The 22,861-nt window shown below is 46.5% G+C and overlaps 1 pseudogene; it reads left to right on the top strand.

The window, feature by feature from the left end:
- The window catches only part of LOC140853839 (putative disease resistance protein RGA3), a 46,878-nt pseudogene that overhangs the window by 15,172 nt on the left and 8,845 nt on the right, over positions 1 to 22,861 (top strand).

The raw sequence follows: 22,861 nt of genomic DNA on the forward strand, positions 1-22,861 counted from the left end.
GAAGTCTGGCTCCAGCAGTCGGGGTCGAGGATGGAGCCCGACTCTCGTAGGAGTCCGGGCAAAGCCTTCCAGCAGTCGAGGTCGGGGATGAAGTTCGGGCGGAGTCTTCCCGCAGCTGGAGTCGGAGACGAAATCTGGCTCCCGTAGGAGCCCGATCGAAGTCCTCCTGCAATTGGAGTTGTGAGTGAAGTCCGGATCTCGTAGGAGTCCGGACGAAGTTTACCTGTAAGCGAAGCCGCGGGCGGAGCTCGGCTCCCGTAGGAGTTCGGGCGATGTCTGCCTGCAGCCGGAGTCGGGAACGAGGTCCGGCTCTCGTAGGAGTCCGGGCAGAGTTTTCCCACAGCTGGAGCTGGAGACGAGACCTGGCTCCCGTAGGACCCCGGGCGAAGTCCACCTGCAATAAAAGTCAGGGGCGAAGTCCGGCTCCAGCAGTCGGGGTCGAGGATGGAGCCCGACTCCCATAGGAGTCCGGGCGAAGCCTTCCAGCAGTCAAGGTCGGGGACGAAGTCCGGGCGGAGTCTTCCCGCAGCTGGAGTCAGAGACGAAATCTGGCTCCCGCAGGAGCCCGGGCGAAGTCCTGCTGCAATTGGAGTTGTGAGTGAAGTCCGGCTCCCGTAGGAGTCCAGACGAAGTTTAACTGTAAGCGAAGTCTACCTGTAAGTGAAGTCGCGGGCAGGGCCCAGCTCCCGTAGGAGTCCGAGCGACGTCCGCCTGCAGCCGGAGTCGGGAATGAGGTCCGGCTCTCTTAGGAGTCTGGGCGGAGTTTTTCCACAGCTGGAGCTGGAGACGAGACCTGGCTCCCGTAGGAGCCCGGGCGAAGTCCACCTGCAATCAAAGTCAGGGGCGAAGTCTGGCTCTAGCAGTCGGGGTCGAGGATGGAGCCCGGCTCCCGTAGGAGTCCGGGCGAAGCCTTCCAGCAGTCAAGGTCGGGGACGAAGTCCGGGCGGAGTCTTCCCGCAGCTGGAGTCGGAGATGAAATCTGGCTCCCATAGGAGCCCGGGCGAAGTCCTCTTGCAATTGAAGTTGTGAGTGAAGTCCGGCTCCCGTAGGAGTCCGGACGAAGTTTACCTGTAAGCGAAGTCGTGGGCGGAGCCCGGCTCCCGTAGGAGTCCGAGCGAAGTCCGCCCACAGTCGGAGTCGAAAATAAGATCCGACTCACGTAGGAGTCCGGGCGGAGTCTTCCTGCAACCAGAGTTGGGGACGAGATTCGGCTCCCGTGGGAGTTCGGACGGAGTCTTCTCGCGGCTGGAGTCAGAGACGAGATCTGGCTCCCGTAGGAGTTCGGGCGAAGTCTACCTACAATCAAAGTCAGGGGCGAAGTCTGGCTCCCTTAGGATTCCAGACGAAATTTACCAGCAGTCGAGGTCGAGGATGAAGCCCGACTCCCGTAGGAGTCCGGATGAAGTTCACCCGCAGTAGGAGTCGAGGACGAAGTCCGGCTCCTGTAGGAGTCTGGACGAAGTTCACCTGCAGTGGAAGTCGGGGATGAAGTCCGGCTCCCATAGGAGTCCGGATGAAATCTGGTAGTTGTAAGAATCTGTCGTTGGTGAAGTTCAGCCATTGATGAAGTTCGGGGTAGTTCGGATTGGAGTTGAACCTGGCTGGAAGAAGTCTGGAAGGGATTCGGGGAACAGCTGATAGTCATAGAAGGTCGGCTGGCGGCGGAGCTCAGTGAGCACTTGGGGTGGCTTGATAGATGACTGGGGAAACTCATGTCGAAGGAGCTCGGGTGGTGCAGTGGGAGTTCGTCCGTCGGAGGAATTCAGTCAGTACTGTGGAAGTCTGACTGTTTGGAGAAGTCATGAGAGATACCATCTACAGTCGAAAGCCGGAGGAGTCCTGGGAGGGTTAATCCTGTCAAGAACTTCGGCTGAGGGTATTTCATACCCAACACCAGTCCCTCTACTTCCGAGTTCGAATTTCGAATGAAAAAAGTATGGAGAGATTGTCACAGCCGAAGTTGCTCCCTTGATGTCCGCGCGCAATCGTCCTCAGATATTTTGGCATTCAATGTGCATGCGCTGGAGTCTTTTCAAATCGAGGCGATCCAAAGAGGCCTTTTGGAACCTGCAGCGGAACGGTGCTCAAGGCGTGGCGCAATAAAGGCTCTGTCAGCCGTCTGCCACTTTTTAACCGCCCGCTGTGGTGAGTGAGACACGCGGCGAAAAGAGACCGGTTAGAGGGGATTCACAATCATCATTATGCCAGATCTCGGGGCCTATTTAAACCCGCGCTCCTCCTCCAAGAGTCCTGCTCTATCCGACGGTCTCATTCTGGCGCCCTTCTTCTCTCTGAGAACTTCGATTTTTCTCAGCACTCTTTCCAGCCTTAGGCGTTCCTCGAGCCGTCCCCATTTTCGCACCTTCGCACCTCTCTGAATCGCTTAGGTTAGTCTCGGAACTCCTTCCTCTTTTTGTTCTTCCATTTGCCGTTGATCTTTCTTCCTCTTGCTCTGCACATCAGTCCCCTGAGACCTTGTCCGTGATTTTCCCCAATTTTTAGGGATTTCACCTCTGTAAGTGATCTTCGTGTGATTCTAGATGTCTTCCAGGGCTTCTTCTTCTAGCGGCTCTAGGAGTTCATCTGTCTCGGTCTCCCAGAGTCCTTAGGCGGTAGATGAATCGATAGCTAGAGCTGAATCTCGTCCGATTTTTGCACCGGATGCCATTCCTTGTTCTCTGACTCCGGACGAACTCCAACTGATAAGAGTTCAGTATGGGGTTCCCCCGGAGTACGAACTGGAACTTCCTGGCCCATCCGACCAGGCTAGTGCCCCTCCCCCCGACTTCTTCTGCCTGTACCAGGAGGCCTTTCGTGCCGGACTTCGGCTTCCTCTTTCGCCTTTTGTCATTGCTCTTTTTTGATTTCTGGATATTTCTCTGGCTTCGGTTGCATTGAACTCCTTTAGGTTTTTGATAGGGTTCCTCTCTCTTTGTCATATAGTCGAAGTCCAGCCCACCCTTTCCTTGTTTAGATACTTCTACACCTTCAAGCGTCATCCCACGGTGAAGGATTGATGGTACTTCTCCCCACAGTTCGGTAGAAAGGGGTTGCTGAAAGGTACCCCCTCTTCTATCCATAACTGGAAGGGGAAGTTTCTTTATATTTGATGCCCGACCTTGAGGCTAGAGTTGCCCCCTTGGGGCTCCCCGAGGGACTCCGTCCGTCGGGCGCCTAGCCTGGGGGGGACGATCATCAAGCCTCCCAGAAACTCCTTAAATATCCAACTTTTTCTCTCCCCAACCTCCTAAAAAAGTAGTTTCTGTTCAACATCGGCTTGAGCCCCCTGGATCCCGCCAGTATTTCATCTCTCCTTTTCTTCTCTTCTTTTCTTTTCCTTTCCTCTCTTTCTCCTACTTCTTTTCTTTTCTTCTTTTTCACGCCCTCTTCTCTCTCTTTTTCTCTCTTTTTTTTTTTTTTTTTTTTTTTCAGGCATGGACGCTGAGGAAGCACAGATGCTTGCCAGGGGCCTGAAGGCTCTCAAAAGAAAGGGCACCGCGGCCTCCGGGCCGGCGAAGAAGACCAGAGTGGAGGGGATGAGTTCGGCCGTGCCCACCCAAGCGACCTCAGCTGCTGACGTCCTTGGAAACACTAAGCCTCCAGCCGCCCGTGCTTCCTCGAGGAGTTTGAGTTCTCCTACCGAGGTCCTCGCTTTGGAGATCCGCCCTGAGGAGGTGCCAGGGGGTGAGAGGAGGAAGAGGAGGAAGACCTTGGCCCACAGGGTCGACAGTCGTCGGGCTGCCACTGAAGAATCCCGCGGCTCTGAAGAGGAGCAGGGGGATGATACCTTTAGTGATAGGGATCTAATAAAAAAGCTGGTAGATGGGTGCTCGCTGTCCGAAGTCGTCCAGAGGATCGTCCACGTCGATCCTGCACAACGAGTCTGGGACTCGCTGGGGGCCTTCCTCGAGGTAAGCAGATTCATTTTCCTTTCTTCCTTTCGCTTCTTTATTTAATTAACTTCTCAGCTCCCATTCTGACCCTCCGATCGTCCTTGCAGCTTGGGCACCAACTCCTCGCCAACATCGAGATGACAAACAAGGTGGTGGAAGGTCAGCAGGCCGAGGCTGCCCGCCTTAAGGAAATGGCCCTCGAGGCGACCGATCTCCGAGAGGCGCTTGAGAGAGAGAGACAGACCTCGACGGAACAGAAGGCCACCTTGGAGGAGATGGTGAGGAGGGCGGAGGCCGAGGTTGCCAACATGGTGGAACAGATCCCGACCCTGGTCTCGGAGGCCAGGGTTCAAGCGGTGGAGGAGTTCAAGGCTTCCACTGAAATGAAGAAGTTGAAGGTTGAGTTCGGCCAAGCCGCATTCAATAAAGGGTTCGAGCTCTGCCAAGAGAAGATAGTCGTGAAATTCCCCGAGCTCGACCTCAGCTTCTTGGATGAGGCATCCGAGGATGAAGCCGGACCCTCCACCATCGTCGCAGCCACCGCGGACCACCCCCCAGAGGTGCCGAGTCCCCCCATTGATCCAGAGGTCTGAGACCTCTAATCTTGTATTCTTCCTTTATTGCCATTTTTCTTCTTTCTTTTATCTTCAAGAAACGTTCAGTCAATAAAATTGGTCTCCTCCTTGTGGGGGACTTTTCTTCTCTTCTTTTTCTTTCTTTTTTTCTTCTTCTTTGTAATGAGCTGCGTCTTAACGCGTTGACCTCCCGATGGCAGTGCCCTACCGAAGTGCTTCCCTTGCCTCAGGGGATTCCGCTGAAGTCCACAATCCAGCGCCTGAAGAAGGAGGTTCTTCATTTGACGAAAAGGTCGAAGAAGATGGAAGGCGAACTCCGTAGGTTGAGGGAGAGCCACTCTGAAGCCACCGTGGAGGCCGCCCGCTTTCAGAATCTCCACGTGAAGGGGATCATGGAGTACAGCCAGAGGAAGGCAAACTTTGAGAAGGAGCTTGAGGAACACAAGAAGCACGCCAGCGATCAAATTTGGGCTCAAGCTGCCAAGATCAGTTCTCTCAGGGTGGAACTGTCGGCTGCCCAGTAGAGGATTAGCCAGCTAGAGGGGAGTTCATCCCGGCTTTTGACTCAGGCCGACAGCGACCGGGAGTGGTCGAAGAAGGTCTTCGACCTCCAGTAACAGCTTCAGGATGCTGAGACGAGCTATGACGCATACCGGGCTGGCTGGCACAAGCAGGTGGACGAATACAGGGGGAGGCTCTGGATGGCGACCGACGAGGTTGCCCACCTTCGAAGGCAGCTAACTGAGGGGGCTGAATCTGCCTCCGCTCGGGATTCCGACGAACTCCAATCCCTAAGGAAAACCATAGAAGAACTATCCGTCGCTCTTGGGGAGGGGAAGGCCGAGCTGTAGCAATTGAAGATCCAGCTGGTATGCGAGCAGCAGGCCGTCAAGGATGCAGAGGCGGAATCCGAGGTCCTGAGAAATTCATCGCTCTTGGGGAGGGGAAGGCCGAGCTGTAGCAATTGAAGATCCAGCTGGTATGCGAGCAGCAGGCCGTCAAGGACGCGGAGGCGGAATCCGAGGTCCTGAGAAAAAGGCATCGAGAGGCAGAGAATGAAAGCTAGTGATTTCATCGAAGATACATAGAGATATTAATGAGAGAGAGGGAATTGAAAGCAGAAGTCGAACGTTTAAGGGGTTCCCTGGCGAGGGTCGAAGCCGAAAGTCTGAGGTCGGAGGGAGCCGGGCCCCCTTAGGGCTCTTTTTGTCCTTCCATCTTCCCATGTATATATTTTTTCTTTTGTTGTTTTGTCTTGTTCTTGTTGTTTTGCTTTTCTTCCTTTAGCCCACCGGACTTTGTAGTATATATTTTGTGAATGAAATGAAAAGGAGATTTTGTGTTACCTCGTCCACGTATTGCATTAAATCGTCATCCGCCGAACTTCTTTTGTCTCTTGACTTGTTCGACGTCCTTGACTTGTTCGATGTCGGTGTCGTTCGGAGGTGCCCAGTCGTTGCCATGTTGATTTGCTTTTCTTGTCGTCCATGGCCGCAGGCTCGAGCTCGTGGTCTGAACTTCGCATTAGTCGTGTCGAGAGTCTTCTTAGAGACCGGGGATGTTCGGTAGGAGCTCCCATCTTTGTTGAGATGAAGTTTCCTATGTTTTTGGTGTAGTTTATTTTTCATCTGTTGCCGATGTAGTTCGTCGCTTTCCTTTTTAATTTTTCTCCTCTTTTCTGAGTGAGGGTCCTCCCCTTGCTTTTCATGGGGTCGCGTAAAGGTGTAGAGGTGCCATTGAGGGGACTTTTTCTTTTATCCGATCATGTCGGGTGATCGGGTTTTTATCATCGTCAGGATGAGGTTCTCCCTCTGTTCCCAACGGGGCCGTGGGAGCACATAAAGGTCGTTGCGAGGGCCTCTCCCTCCATCCGATCCAAAAGAATCGGGTCTTCGACTTTGCTCATGTCAGGATGAGGTTTTTCTCCTGTTCCTGACATGGCTGTGGGGGCACATTAGGACGTTATAGGACCTCTCCCCCCATCCATCCTAAAAGAACCGGGCCTTTGACTTTGCTCATGTTAGGGCAAGGTTCTCCTCCTGTCCCTAACATGGCTGTGGGGGCACATTAGGGCGTTGTAGGGTCTCTCCCCCCATCCGATCTAAGAGAACCGGGCCTTTGACTTTTCTCATGTCAGGGAGAGGTTCTCCTCCTGTCCCTAACATGGCTGTGAGGGCGCATAAGGGCATTGTAGGGCCTCTCCCCCCATCCGATCTAAAAGAACTGGGCCTTTGACTTTGCTCATATCAGGGCGAGGTTCTCCTCCTGTCCCTAACATAGCTGTGGGGGTGCATAAGGACGTTGTAGGGCCTCTCTGCCCATCCGGTCTAAAAGAACCGGGCCTTTGACTTTGCCTATGTTAGGGTGAGGTTCTCCTCCTATCCCCAACATGGCCATGGGGTGCTTAAGGGCCATTATATGGGCCTCTCCCCCGATCCGATCTTAAAATAATCGGACTCTCATTTTGCTCATGTTAGGACGAGATTCTCCTCCTGTTCCTAACATGACCATGGGGGCACTTAAGGGCCGTTATATGGGCCTCTCTCCCGATCCAATCTTAAAATAACCGGACTCTCATTTTGCTCATGTTAGGACGAGATTCTCCTCCTGTTCCTAACATGACCATGGGGGCACTTAAGGGCCGTTATATGGGCCTCTCCCCCAATCCGATCTTAAAATAATCAGACTCTCATTTTGCTCATGCTAGGACGAGGTTCTCCTCCTGTCCCTAACATGACCTTGTTTTAATTGTTCGAAGGGGTTATCCCCAATCGTAACAAGTCCACGCCAAAAGGGAAAAACATGCAAAGTCGAAAGGAATTTTGATTCAAAGCAAAGTTGTTAGTAGTATATTTACAGGTTTCTTGAGTCCCATGGTTGTGGAAGGTCTGCTCCTTCTTGAGGTCCTCTGGTGATGGAGTCGATGGTCCCAATTGGAGGCCGATCCTCGGGCTGTTCCTCCCTCCTTGGTGGTTCAGGTTACGGCAGGGCCCTTGGCCGATCCTCTCTGTCTTTAGGTCGGCGTCGAATGAACCTGTCGAGCCGACCTCGTCTGATGAGCTCCTCGATCTCGTCCTGAAGCTGAATGCACTCCTCTATATCGTGGCCGTGGTCATGATGGTAGAGGCAGAACTTGTTAGGATTGCGCTTCCCAAGGTGTGTGCGCATCCTTTCCGGTCTTGCCAGCTACTCCCTGACCTCCATCAGTACTTGGGTTTTTGAGGCATTGAGGGGGGCATAGTTGCGGAATCTTCTCGGTGGGGAACCCTGTCGAACTCTGCGGTCCGGACTTCTCTGCCTACATACCCGAGGAGGAGTATGGACATGCTTGTACCCGGGAGGAGTTCGAAAATGCGGTCGAGCTTCCCTCGGCCCTTTTTCGACTGTGGGCTTACTCGAGTCTCCCGCCTGTCGCTCTCTCACACTCTCCTCATCCTTCATTTTGAAGGCTTCTTCTGCTCGGGCGTACCCCTCGGCCCGAGCCAACAGATCAGCAAAATCTTTGGGGTACTTCTTCTCCAGGGAGAACAAAAGGTCATTCTTTTGAAGGCCACCCTTTAGAGCGGCCATCGCCACCGACTGGTCCAAGTTTCGGACCTCCAGCATGGCAACATTGAAACGGTTGATGTAGGCCCGAATGGACTCCCCCTCCCTCTACTTGATATTGATGAGGGACTCCGAACCCTTCCGGGGGTGCCGGCTGCTGACAAAATGGGCCACAAATTGGTGGCTCATTTGATCGAAGGAAAAGATGATACCCGACTTCAGCACTGAGTACCAGTTTCTCGCCGCTCTCTTCAAGGTGGATGGGAAGGCTCGGCATAGAATGACGTCGGGTGCACCATGAAGCAGCATCATCATCCGGAAGGCCTCCAGGTGATCAACCGGGTTCGAAGTTCCATCGTAGCTTTCAAATTGGGGGAGTTTGAAGTTTGGCGGGATCGGTTCCTGCATGATCATTTGAGAAAAGGGAGGGTCAGTGCAAATATCCTCACCACAAGCGAGGAGAGCATGGCGGAGTTCTTCGATCCATCGGTTCATCTCCTGGAGCCTCTGGTCCAGGAAATCCTCTCGACTATGGGTCTCGAGGGTCCTCCGACAGAATGGGGGTAGAGATCTTTCAGGGGTGGAATCATGATCCGACTGAGGGCTCTCCACCCTCGAATTCATCTTTTCGAGAAAGACGGGGCGGCTGGCCCAAGTGGCCCACCCTACCACTGGATTCTGGTGTTCTGGTGATGCTCCTTCCAGGCGCACCGATGCCTGTGGCTGCTGCTGTTGCTGTATGGCCTGCACAGCTTCAGTGAGGCCTTTGACCTGCTGCACCAGCAGGTCAAACTGCTCCGTGCCAACCATCATTGTCGGAGGAGGAGGAGGAGGCTGGGAAACTGAAGGTGAGGCCGGAGCCTGAGATCTGGCTGCGGAGGCCGTGGATCATCGCGTGGATGCCCTGCGGAGAGGCATCGGGCAAAGACCTAGTGGAGGAAGGAGGAGAGGATGCCGGAAAAGATGCCCGGGGGTGGTCTCGTTGAGCGCTCCTTTAAGAACAAGGGTACTACATGAAAAAGAAGAAAAGAAAAGTAGGAGAAAGAGAGGAAGGGAAAAGAAAAGAAGAGAAGAAAAGAAGAGAAGAAAAGGAGAGATGAAATACTGGTAGGATCTAGGGGGCTCAAGCCGATGTTGAACAGAAACTGCTCCTTTAGGAGGTTGGGGAGAGAAGGAGTTGGATATTTGAGGAGTTTCTGGGAGGCTTGATGATCGTCCCCCCCCAGGCTGGGCGCCCGACGGACGGAGTCCCTCGGGGAGCCCCAAGGGGGCAACTCTAGCCTCAAGGTCGGGCATCGAATATAAAGAAACTTTCCCTTCCAGTTATGGATAGAAGAGGGGGCACCTTTCAGCACCCCCTTTCTACCGAACTGTGGGGAGAAGTACCACCAATCCTTCGTCGTGGGATGACGCTTGAAGGTGTAGAAGTATCTAAACAAGGAAAGGGTGGGCTGGACCTTGACTATATGACAAAGAGAGAGGAACCCTATCAAAATGCTAAAGGAGTTCGGTGCAACCGAAGCCAGAGAAATGTCCAAAAATCAGAAAAGAGCAATGACAAAAGGCGGAAGAGGAAGCCGAAATCTGGCACGAAAGGCCTCCTGGTAAAGGCAGAAGCAGCAGGGGGGAGGGGCACTAGCCCGATCGGATGGGCCAGGAAGTTCCAGTTCGTACTCCAGGGGAACCCCATACTGAACTCTTATCAGTTGGAGTTCATCCGGAGTCAGAGAACAAGGAATGGCGTCCGATGCAAAAATCGAATGAGGTTCAGCTCTAGCTACCGATTCATCTACCGCCTGAGGACTCTGGGAGACCGAGACAGACGAACTCCTAGAGCCGCTAGAAGAAGAAGCCCTGGAAGACATCTAGAATCACACGAAGATCACTTACAGAGGCAAAATCCCTAAAAATCGGGGAAAATCACGGACAAGGTCTCGGGGGACTGATGTGCAGAGCAAGAAGAAGAAAGATCAAACGGCAAAAGGAAGAACAAAAAGAGGAAGGAGTTCTGAGACTAACCTAAGCGATTCGGAGAGGTGCGAAGGTGCGGAAATGGGGACGGCTCGAGGAACGCCTAAGGTTGGAAAGAGCGCTGAGAAAAATTGAAGTTCTCAGGGAGAAGAAGGGCGTCAGAACAAGACCGTCGGATAGAGCGGGACTCTTGGAGGAGGAGCACGGGTTTAAATAGGCTCCGAGATCCGACATAATGATGATTGCGAATCCCCTCTAACCGGTCTCTTTTCGCCGCATGTCCCACTCACCACAGCGGACGGTTAAAAAGTGGCAGACGGCTGACAGAGCCTTTATTGCGCCACGCCTTGAGCACCGTTCCACTGTAGGTTCCAAAAGAGCCTCTTCGAATCGCCTCGATTTGAAAAGACTCCAGCGCATGCGCATTGAATGCCAAAATATCTAAGGACGATTGCGCGCGGACATCAAGGGAGTAACTTCGGCTGTGACAATCTCTCCGTACTTCCTTCATTCGAAATTCAAACTCGAAAGTAGGGGGACTGGTGTTAGGTATGAAATACCCTTAGCCGAAGTTCTTGACAGGATTAACCCTCCCAGGACTCCTCCGGCTTTCGACTGTAGATGGTATCTTTCCGGACTTCTCCAAACAGTCGGATTTCCACAGTACTGACTGAATTCCCCCGATGGACGAACTCTCACTACACCACCCGAGCTCCTTCGACATGAGTTCCCCCAGTCATCTATCAAGCCACCCCAAGTGCTCACTGAGCTCCACCGCCAGCCGACCTTCTACGACTATCAGCTGTTCTCCGAATCCCTTTCAGACTTCTTCCAGCCAGGTTCAACTCCAATCCGAACTACCTCGGACTTCATCAACGGCTGAACTTCACCAACGGTAGATTCCTACAACTACCAGATTTCATCCGAACTCCTACGGGAGCCGGACTTCGTCCCCGACTTTCACTGCAGGTGAACTTCGTCCGGACTCCTACGGGAGCCAGACTTCATCCCCGACTCCTACTGCGGGTGAATTTCATCCAGACTCCTACGGGAGTCGGGCTCCATCCTCGACCTCGACTGCTGGTAAACTTCATCTGGAATCCTAAGGGAGACGGACTTCGCCCCTGACTTTGATTGCAGGTAGACTTCGCCCAGGCTCCTACGGGAGCCAGATCTCATCTCTGACTCTAGCCGTGGGAAGAGTCCGTCCGGACTCCTGCGGGAGCCGGACCACGTCCCCAACTCTAGTTGCAGGAAGACTCCGTTCGGACTCCTACGGGAGCCGGATCTCATTCCCGACTCCGGCTGTGGGCGGACTTCGCCCGGACTCCTACGGGAGCCGGGCTCCGCCCACGACTTCGCTTATAGGTAAACTTCGTCCAGACTCCTACGGGAGCCGGACTTCACTCACAACTTCAATTGCAGGAGGACTTCGCCCGGGCTCCTACGGGAGCCAGATTTCGTCTCTGACTCCAGCTGCGGGAAGACTCCGCTCGGACTTCATCCCCGACCTCGACTGCTAGAAGGCTTCGCTCGGACTCCTACGGGAGTCGGGCTCCATCCTCGACCCGAACTGCTGGAGCCAGACTTCGCCCCTGACTTTGATTGCAGGTGGACTTCGCCCGGGCTCCTACGGGAGCTAGGTCTCGTCTCCAGCTCCAGCTGTGGGAAAACTCTGCCCGGACTCCTATGAGAGCCGGACCTTGTTCCTGACTCTGGTTACAGGCGGACGTCGCCCAGACTCCTACGGGAGCCGGGCTCCGCCCGTGACTTCGCTTACAGGTAAACTTCGTTCGGACTCCTACGGGAGCCAGACTTCACTCACAACTCCAATTGCAGGAGGACTTCGCCCGGGCTCCTACGGGAGCCAGATTTCATCTCCGACTCCAGCTGCGAGAAGACTCCGCCCGAACTTCGTCCTCGACCTCGACTACTGGAAGGCTTCGCCCGGACTCCTATGGGAGCCGGGCTCCATCCTCGATCCCAACTGCTGGAGCCGGACTTCGCCCCTGACTTTGATTGCAGGTGGACTTCGCCCAGGCTCCTACGGGAGCCAGGTCTGGTCTCCAGCTCCAGCTGCGGGAAAACTCTGCCCGGACTCCTACGAGAGTCGGACCTCGTTCCCGACTCTGGCTGCAGGCCGACGTCGCCCGGACTCCTACGGGAGCTGGGCTCCGCCCGCGACTTCGCTTACAGGTAAACTTTGTCCGGACTCCTATGGGAGCCGGACTTCACTCACAACTCCAATTGCAGGAGGACTTCGCCCGGGCTCCTACGGGAGCCAGATTTCATCTCCGACTCCAGCTGCGGGAAGACTCCGCCCGGACTTCATCCCCGACCTCGACTGCTGGAAGGCTTTGCCCGGACTCCTATGGGAGTCGGGCTCCATCCTCAACCCCGACTGTTGGAGCCAGACTTCGCCCCTGACTTTTATTGCAGGTGGACTTCGCCCGGGCTCCTACGGGAGCCAGATCTCGTCTCCAGCTCCAACTGCAGGAAAACTCCGCCCGGACTCCTACGAGAGTCAGACCTCGTTTCTGACTCCGGCTGCAGGCGGACGTCGCCCGGACTCCTACAGGAGCCGGGCTTCGCCCTGACTTCGCTTACAGGTAAACTTCATCCGGACTCCTACGAGAGCCAGACTTCACTCACAACTCCAATTGCAGGAGGACTTCGCCCGGGCTCCTACGGGAGCCAGATCTCGTCTCTGACTCCAGCTACTGGAAGACCCCGTCCGGACTCCCGCGGAAGCCGGACTTCATCCCCAACTTCAACTAAAGGAAGACTTCATCCGAACTCCCATGAGAGCCAGACTCTGAGCTCCTCTCAAATGGGCAACTAGCCACCCCTCTCCGCCAGACACTCCAACCGGACTTCAGCCGACAGGCCTGGACCCTTTAGCAGGCCACAGCAACGGCCACGACTCTGCTCTACTTCCTGTGATGGATTTTGCATGGCTCCATCACTCCCTGGCAGACCGCAATAATAGCCACGATCCTGCTCCACTTTCTGTGATGGATACCACGCGATTTCTCCATCCTCTGGTAAGTCATGACAACGGATGCCGCTCCACCCCCCGCGATAGACTCCACGTGGCACATCCCGGTGATAGCCATGATTTCATCCCACTACTCTTCGCAACAAACTCCTCCTGACCGAGGGTAGCCCACTGCTAGACGGTTACAAACATCGCTATCAATCCGCTGCTCCCCCCATCTATAAAAGGGGACCCCAGATATGTTATTCTCTGAACTCTCATTTTTACCTAGAAACTCTGCTAAAATTTTTGTTCGAGCACTCCATTCTTGTTGGGGCAAAGAGCTGACTTGAGCGTCGGAGGGTCTTGCCGGAGCAACCCCACCTCCGATTTAGACTTCTTTTGCAGGTCCCGACGGCGATCGCGACTCCCTCGACTCCAGTCTCTCCGATGCAGGCAGATTTTTGCACCAACAGTTTTCATGCCCATAGCTCACCTGGGATGTTGTTTGACTGAAGGGTTGAATTACATAGTAACTTACCATTGAAGGATATTTTGATAATTTTTCATCAAAATTTTAAATCCTTCGGATAGTCATGACACATTGCTAGATGTCAATCTTGACTTGTGAACTCATCAGAATTAAAAGAGTTTAATTCAAGAATCAATTAGGAAGAGTCCTAGTTGATTGGGACTCTTCGACTGACCTATTAGGGTTACATCAGAATTTTGGATCCACTACTGGCTAGATTTGAAACTCAATGGGTTACACACTTTGAGATTTAGCTTTGATCTAATTTAATTAGAATTTAATATAAAATTTAAGGGTTAATTTGATATGCTAGCATATTGTATTAACCCAAGTTCCTAAATTGGTTCAATTCAAAGTGTTTGGGCTAAACTAGACCAGTTGTCTTTGACCTAATGGGATTGGATCCATTTTTATTGGGTTCTTATCCAACTTGGAACAATTTTAAGTGTGGAAGGACTCCTCTACACCCACCAGGTTTCATGCCAAAATAAAAATGCCACCCCCTTTTAATTAGCATGTGAAGATGAAGAGTCCTTCTTAATGAAGGCTCTTATCTTAACGTGTTGATTAAATTCTCATCCAGATTCCTATTGAATTCATGCCAATTTATTATGAGATTTTTATGAGACATAGAAGAGGAGTCCTTCTGTGTGAAGGCTCTCTTGTGCCAAAAATTTTACATGATGAATTTATTCACCACATGAGAAAGTGGAGCGCTAAAGGTTGGCGCCCCTTGGTCTTTCCTCATGTCCCTTGGTCCCCTATTTAAATGGGGCATCTCATATGGCCCAAGTGCTAGGTTTTTAGGTAGAAACAGAGATAAATAGCATGTACATCAGAGAAAAAATTTAAAAAAAAATCTGAGAAAAAGATAAGAAAAAATTGAGAGGCAAAAGTTGTAAGAAGGGTGGTGAGAGAATTAGCAAGTGTTGCTAGTATGCCCTAAGGTTTGGCTTTTCCATATGTTGGAGCTCAAAATCAAATCCTAGATTCTGAGACATTTGAAGAGTGTCTTCTTGGCATGATTTTGGTGGCAAGATCAAAGACGACTGGGCTTTGGTGTTATTGTTCCTTGAGTTCAAAATCGGTAGTGTTCTTGAGAAGACAAAACTGTGGTAGCATACCAGTTAGGAAGGATCTTGGCCAACTTTCATGTGGATCACCATTAGAGGGCTTCTATTTTGGAGTCTTATGGGGATCACCAACATGGCACATTACTTTCTAGTGAAAGTATAAAATTCTATCCCTTTGCATGCTTATTTTATTTTGATCGGCATTGGCAAGGTAATTCTAGGTTTTGAATTTCAGCTCAATAGTTTTAATTGTTAAGGCTATTAACTTATTTATTTTTAAAAATTTTAAATATTATTTTTCACTGTATGTTTGAAACTCAACTGTAGTATCAGAGCCATCCTTATTAGATTCGATCAAACAAGTGCAAAATTGTAGTATAGAATTGTTCTTGTTCATATATTGCCAAGAATATTGCATCGATATTAAGCATTGGTATTTAAAATCAAAAAGTTATTTTTGACTTTATAATAACCATGGATTTAAATTTTAATTATTAAATTTATGAATTTATGATAATATGAAATTTATATTTTCATGGTAGTTTGATGCTTAAATCGATTTATGGTTAAGGGTGTTATGCATGCCTAATTTGATTAGGGTTTGCTTTATTACTTGAATATGCTTGACATATGTTATGTCTTCTATTACACCCTTATATGATTTTTAGCATGATTATATGATTGCTATTATGACTTGTAAAAGTATGTCGAATTACATAATATGTTTAGCATATTTTATGTAGTTGTAGTTAGGATGTGCCAAGACCAGCTCAAAGATCCTCTTAAAAATTATATTAAGTTGTAATGTTGGGATTCATTTTCGATTCAAATGTTGAATTCATTTGATCAATTGGTGTCGAGAAAAGTATGAAAGGTGATTTTTCAATTAGATTCATATGCTAGCTTGGCCAACTTTATTGGTGTCTAAGAAAAGCTACGGGAGCCTCCCACCTATTGACCTGACCAATCTAGTCTTGTTGAATTTTAGATTTAGATTGATTAGTGATGTAGACACTACAAGGGCCTTCCTTCAAACTTGGTCAATAAAGTATGTCAAGATCTTAGTAAGCTTATTGTGATATTCATAAGGCTCACTATAAAAATTGATATGATATTGACTAGGTGCATATTGATGCTTATGGCATATTTAAATAGTGTTGCTTTGTTGTGCTATCCACAAGGACAGTATTATTTAAATATGACCATATGAGATTGAAGGGTTAACTTAACTAGAACACTATAGTTTATTATGCTATCCACAAGACTATATGTGATCTAGAGGTAAGAGAAAAAAATATTCAAAATTGTATAAATATAATTGATAAAGAGTTATCTACTCTTGAACTCATGAATACTTGTTGTGCTATCCACGAGGTGTTTGTGAGGAATAGGGATCTCAATCCTACTAAGAAACTTTAGGATGTTTCTTAATTTTCAAACTTGAGGGCTATGAAATTCGTTAAAATAATAAGAGATAAAATTAGATAAAAGTTCTAATTTAGTTGTGCATGTCATCATAAGTTGTCCGCTTATATTGTGTTCTTGTTATTGTAGATTAACTGCACATATGGCATCCTCGCTATCACTTGGGGCATATATGATGCAAATAAATTGATCGGACCAAACTACGTCGATTGGTTAAGAAACTTGAGAATAGTTATCACTCAAGAGAAAATCTCCTCTATTCTGGATACACCTACACCTAATTCAATCGGAGAAGATGCTTTTGAGGAGGAATGGGCCACATACAAGATATGGAAAGAGGACAGTGTGATTGTTAAATGCATCATGCTTGCCTCGATGAGCAACGAGTTCAGAGGCAGCATGAGAACATGGATGTTCCCTCTATACTGCTTAATCTTAAGAAGTTATATGGGGAATAAAGTAGAACTGCTAGATATGAGATATCTAAATAGTTATTCTGTGCCCGTATGACTAAAGGCACCTCTGTGCAAATGCATGTCCTGAAGATGATTGATTTGATCACTCATCTAGGACAATTAGATTTTGCCATGGATGGTGAACTTAGTCATGATTTGATCTTGCAGTCTCTCTCTGACTCTTTTTCTTAGTTTGTCATAAATTACCATATGAACAAACTGAACACTAGTCTCTCTAAGCTGCTGAATATGTTGAAAACAGCATAGAGCCATTTCAAGGGCGAAAAAGCTCCTATTCTTCTTGTTGATAAGATCAACAAGAAGAAAGGCAAGAAGGATTCTAAGAAGAAGCTAAACCCTAAGACTAGCATCTCTAAGAAGAAGGCGAAGAAGGTCTCCGTCAAAGGTACTTGCCATCACTGTGGCAAGGAAGGCCATTGGAAGAGAAATTGCAAAGAATATCTTGCAATCATGAAACCAGCAAATATTGTGAAAGATTTGTATATGATATAAATTAATTTATCATTAAGTACTTCAATCTCAGATTCTTAGGTATTAGATACCCCCTGTGGCTCACACCTTTGCAAATCGTTGCGGGGTCTGCAGTAAATAAAGAGTTTGAGTAAAGATGACTTCAAGCTATTCGGTGCTAGTGGAGAGTATTCAGGCTAAAGCCGTGTGAATCAACATTTTGAAGTTGTCTTTGGGCAAAATTTTAAAATTGAAGATCTGTTATTATATCCCTAATATCATTAGAAATATTATTTCTATACCATTATTATTGGAATAAGATTTTAAAATAAAAGCAAAGAATAATGGTTGTTCTTTATATTTTTCTAACGAATATTAGGAAAATGCTTATATTGATAATAGTCTTTTACTTCTATCACTTAATGATAATGCACTTCATGTTGATAATATAAAGAAAAGAAAGAGAGAGGATGTGAATATCGCATACCTCTGGTACTGCTGACTTGACCATATAAATGAGTCAAAAATTAACAAGTTATACAAAGATAAATTTTTTGATCCTTATAATTTTGAATTATATGGAACTTGTGAATCTTGTCTCATGGGTAAAATGACCAAGACTCCATTTACTGGATATAGAGAAAGGATGAGTGATATTTTGGACTTTGTACATATTGATGTTTGTAGTCCAATATTGACTCAAACTAGAGGTAGATACTCTTACTTCATCACATTCATTGATGATAAATCTAAGTTTGGATATGTATATTTAATAAAATATAAATTCAAAACCTTTGATAAATTTAAAAAGTATCAAAGAATGGTTGAGAAACAAACTAGTAAAAGTATTAAAGCTCTTCGATTTGATCGAAGAAGAGAATACTTGTCTAGTAAATTTCTTGATTATTTAAAATAAAATAATATACTCTCTCAGTGGACACCTCCTTATACTCCACAATAAATAGAATTACAGAAAAGAGAAATCGCACCTTATTAGATATGGTGCGGTCCATGATGTGTTTCACGGATCTTTCGATATCTTTTTGGGGATGTGCTCTTAAGGTCGTGCTCTTAAGATCTTTCATATCTGTTTCTAGCACTCCATATGAGATATGAAAAGAAAAAAGATCCAATCTTAAGCATCTTAAGATTTGGGGTGGCCCGACTTATATGAAAAATATTAATGGACATAAGCTAGATGCTAGATGAAAAAAATACAAGTTTATAGGTTATCCCAAGGAGAGTATTGAATACTATTTCTACCAGCCTACTCAATAAAAGATGTTTGTTGGTAGGCATACTATTTTTTTGGAGAAAGAATTTATCCAAGAAGGAGGCAGTAGGACGACTGTTGAACTTGAGGAAGTTCAAAATCTACAACCCATCCAGGATTTACAAAATAATTTTCAACCAGATGTGCCCATTGTTGAGGCACAGCAACTTCACACATCTCTTCTCTGAAGGTCAAATAGAGTGCATAATATACCACTCAAGTTTGGATTTGTCATTGAGAATGACAACACATCCCACATCATTGAGAATGATGATCCCACGATCTATTCGAAAGTTATCATAAGTAGTGACTCTGACAAATAGCTCAATGTCATGAAATCTGGAATGGACTCGATGTATACAAATCAAGTTTGGACTTTGATTGATGTGCCTGAGGGTGTGACCCCAATAGGCTACAAATGGATCTTCAAAAAAAAGATTAGAGCAGATAGCCAGGTAGAGACCTCTAAGGCCAGACTGGTGGTAAAAAGTTTCAGACAAAAATAAAGTGTTGATTATGAAGAAATCTTTTTCTCGATAGCTATACTCAAGTCAATTCGGATAATGCTTACTATTGCAGCATACCATGACTATGAGATCTGACAAATGGATGTCAAGACTGTCTTCCTCAATAAAAACCTTAAGAAAGAAGTCTATATGACTCAATTAGAGGGATTTATCTCTAGTGGAGAGCAAATGAGGTATGCAAGCTGAGTAGATTCATTTATGGATTAAAACAAGCATTGAGGAATTGAAATATCCATTTTGATGAGACAGTCAAATCATTTGACTTTATCAAAAATATGGATGAATCTTATATGTACAAAAAGACTAGTGGGAGTACTGTTGTCTTCTTGATCTTGTATGTGGATGACATACTGCTTATTGAGAATGATATCCTGATATTGTAATCGATCAAGACATGGCTATCACAAAAATTTTTCATGAAAGACTTGGGTGAAGTGTCCTATATACTTGGTATAAAAATCTATAAGGATAGATCAAAAAAGATGCTAGGCTTGTCCCCGTCTAGGTACATTGACCTTGTGTTGAAGAGGTTCAACATAGAAGAAAGTAAAAGAGGTTACTTGCCCATAGGTCATGGCATACAACTCTCTAAGAAGATGTCTCCTAAGATACCTGAAGAAAAAAATAGAATGAGTTCTATTTCCTATGCTTCAGTTGTAGGATCAATTCTGGATGCTATGTTGTATATCAGGCCTGATGTAGCTTATGTCTTGGATATTGTAAGTAGATTTCAAGCTGATCCCGGAGAGGATCATTAGAAAGCTATGAAAAATATATTCAAATACTTGAGAAGGACTAAAGATATTTTTCTTTTATATGAAGGATCTAATTTAAAACTAAAAGGTTATATTGATTTTAGTTTTCAATTTGATCCGAATGATAGCAAATCTATATCTGGATATGTGTTCACTCTGTATGGTGGTAAAATAAGTTGGAAGAGTTTCAAATAACAAACTGTTGCTGACTCGATCACTGAGGCTGAATATATTGCTGCTAGTGAGGCTGCTAAGGGGGCCATCTAGATGAAGAAATTTATCTCAGAATTAGGTGTGGTTCCAAAGATTGAACAACCAGTGTCCCTTTATTATGATAATACTTGGGTAGTTGCTCAAGCCAAAGAACTGAAGTCTCATCATAAATCCAAGCATATCCTAAGACGGTTCCACCTCATTGGGGAGATAGTGGAAAGATGCGATGTGATCGTGGAGCGAGTTGATACCAAGAACAATATAGTGGATCTATTCACTAAGGCCTTGTCAATGCAGCAGTTTGACCACCACCTTGATTGTATGGGCATCAAGTATAGGGGTGATTGGTTTTAGTGCAAGTGAGAGACTGAAAGAATAATATCCTACAAGCCAATTGCATATGAGATACGATAGGATATTTTATGTAATTTATCTTTTAGACTTATATAATTGATATTAATATTATTAATAAAATAGATATTTTTTATTCATTATATGCTGCATCTTTTTGTTCTTAAGATTATAATGAACCACATAGGTCTGGACAATGGTTTTAGGGCCATGATGAGATCATGCCAGTGAGATCTAAATCTTTGATAGCCATGACCTAAAATATTCTTAGTCGTTGGTTCATTGAGTCGGAGATTAATGACACCGGTAAGACTGACATATCCTATGTATGTTCAAAAATGAGGGTGGTTAATCTCACAACTACTTGTGTGGTGACACTAATACAAAAATATAGGTACTCATTAGAAAATGAGTTTATTAAATAGACCTATGAAAGAACATTAGATGAAATCTTATTTACATGTCAGTTGATGATTCTTTAGTGGGAGTCGTGTAAGTAATCTTTTGACCTGAGATCGCCATGGTACCTTGTGTACATAAATCTATGTTTTGGTTTACTTCCTAACTTAAATTTTTTGATCCTTATATAAGGTGTTCTAGATGTGGTGAAGTGTGCATGAATATTGTGAGTGATCAATAAGGGATCAGTCACTCCTAATAAAGAGAGCGAACATCCTATTTGATCTCATAGGTCGATGATTTTGAAAGTCTTTGGCCAAAATAGGATGATAATTAGAAAAAAAAATTTAATATATCATCAACTGAATTATCAACTTCTGATCAAGATATATATAGATAAGTGATTGCGTTTAATATGTTTCCATGCCCACAACTCATCTGGGATGTTGTTTGACTGAAGGGTTGAATTACACGATAACTTACCACTGAAGGATATTTTGATAATTTTTTATCAAAATTTTAAATCTTTTAGATAGTAATGATATATTGCTAGATATAAATCTTGACTTGTAGACTCATCAAAATTAAAAGAGTTTAATTCAGAAATCAATTAGGAAGAGTCCTAGTTGATTGAAACTCTTCGGCTGATCTAATTAGAGTTATATGGAAAGTCTGGATTTACTGTTGACTAGATTTGAAACCCAATGGGTCACACACTTTAAGATTTGACTTTGGTCTGATTTAATTAATATCTAATATAAATTTTAAGGGTTAATATGCTAGCACATTGTATTAACCCAAGTTCCTAAATTGGTTTAGTTCAAAGTGTTTGGACTAAACTAGACCAGTTGTCTTTGACCTAATGGAATTGGGTCCATTTTTATTGGGTTCTTATCCAACTTGAAATAGTTTCAAGTGTGGATGGACTCCTCTATGTCCACCAGGTTTCATGCCAAAATAAAAATGCCGCCCCCTCCTAATTAGTGTGTGAAGATGAAAAGTCCTTAATGAAGGCTCTTATCTTAATGTGTTGCCTTAAATTCTTATCCAGATTCCTATTGAATTCTTGCCAATTTATTATGAGATTTTTATGAGGAGTAGAAAAGGAAGAGTCCTTCTGTGTAAAGGCTCTCCAATGCCAAAAATTTTACACAGTGAATTTATTCACCACGTGAGAAAGTGGAGCACCAAAGGTTGGCGCACCTTGGTCCTTCCTCACGTCCCTTGGTCCCCTATTTAATGGGGCATCCCATATGGCCCAAGTGCTGGGTTTTTAGGTGGAAACTAGAGATAAGTGTCATGTAAATCAAAGAAAAAATTTTGGAAAAAATTGAAAACAAGGCAAGAAAAAATTGAAAGGCAAAAGTTATAAGAAGGGTGGTGAGAGAATTAGCAAGTATTGCTAGTGTGTCCTAGGGTTTGGTTTTTTCATATGTTGGAGCCCAAAATCAAATTCTAGGTTGTGAGGCATCTGAAGAGTGTCTTCTTGGTGTGATTCTGATAGTAAGATCGGAGGTGATTGGGCTTTGGTGTGATCGTTCCTCGAGTTCGAAGCTGGCAGTATTTTTGAGAAGACAAAGCTGCAGCAGCGCACCAGTTAGGAAGGACCTTGGCCAACTTTTGTGTGGATCACCATTGGAGGGCTTCTATTTTGGAGTCTTGTGGAGATCACCAATGTACCATATTGCTTTCTGGTGAAAGTATAAAATTCTATCCTTTTGTATGCTTGTTTTGTTTTGATTGGCATCAGCAAGGTGATTCTAGGTTTTGGATTTCGGCTCGATAGTTTTAATTGTTAAGGCTATTGACTTATTTTTTTTTTAATTTTAAAATTTATTTTCTGCTACATGTCCAGAACCCAACAGGAGGAATGGCTTGCAGTGGGTAGTGGAGAATTCTTTCCCTATCTCTCTAAGCTGTGCATAGTTGAATGCCCAAAGTTGAGAGCACTGCCATCGGCTTTTCCATCTGTTAGAGAACAAGAGATGAATGTAGATGATGAGCTGCTTCTCTCTTCCTTCTAGAGTGGTGCATTTCCAAATCTCAAGCATTTGCAAATTGAAAACTGTGACTACGAATGTCATAGCCCAAGCCCATGATGTCAAGACCCAAGCCCACAAAAAAAAAAAAAACAGAGAGGAAAATCGGGAAGAAGACTCCTGATAGGAGTCTTCTTCTCCGGCGAGACCCAAGCAAATTGGGAGTCCTAGGATCTCTCGAAGTCCTAGGACCCTCTATAAGAAGACCTCCCCTCCCTAGAAACCGAACATCGGCCTCCTCCCTCTCTCTTTCTCCTTATTTTTCTCGATCGGAGCCGCGGACACCGTTCGGTTTCTCGCCGTGATTGCTCGCCGGTGGGGTCACCGGAGGCCAAGGTAAGTCTTCCTCCCCTTCCTCTCTTCCTTCCCTTTCCTCCCATACCCTT

The sequence above is a fragment of the Elaeis guineensis genome, chromosome 14, assembly GCF_000442705.2.
Source record: "Elaeis guineensis isolate ETL-2024a chromosome 14, EG11, whole genome shotgun sequence".
NCBI lineage: Eukaryota > Viridiplantae > Streptophyta > Magnoliopsida > Arecales > Arecaceae > Elaeis > Elaeis guineensis.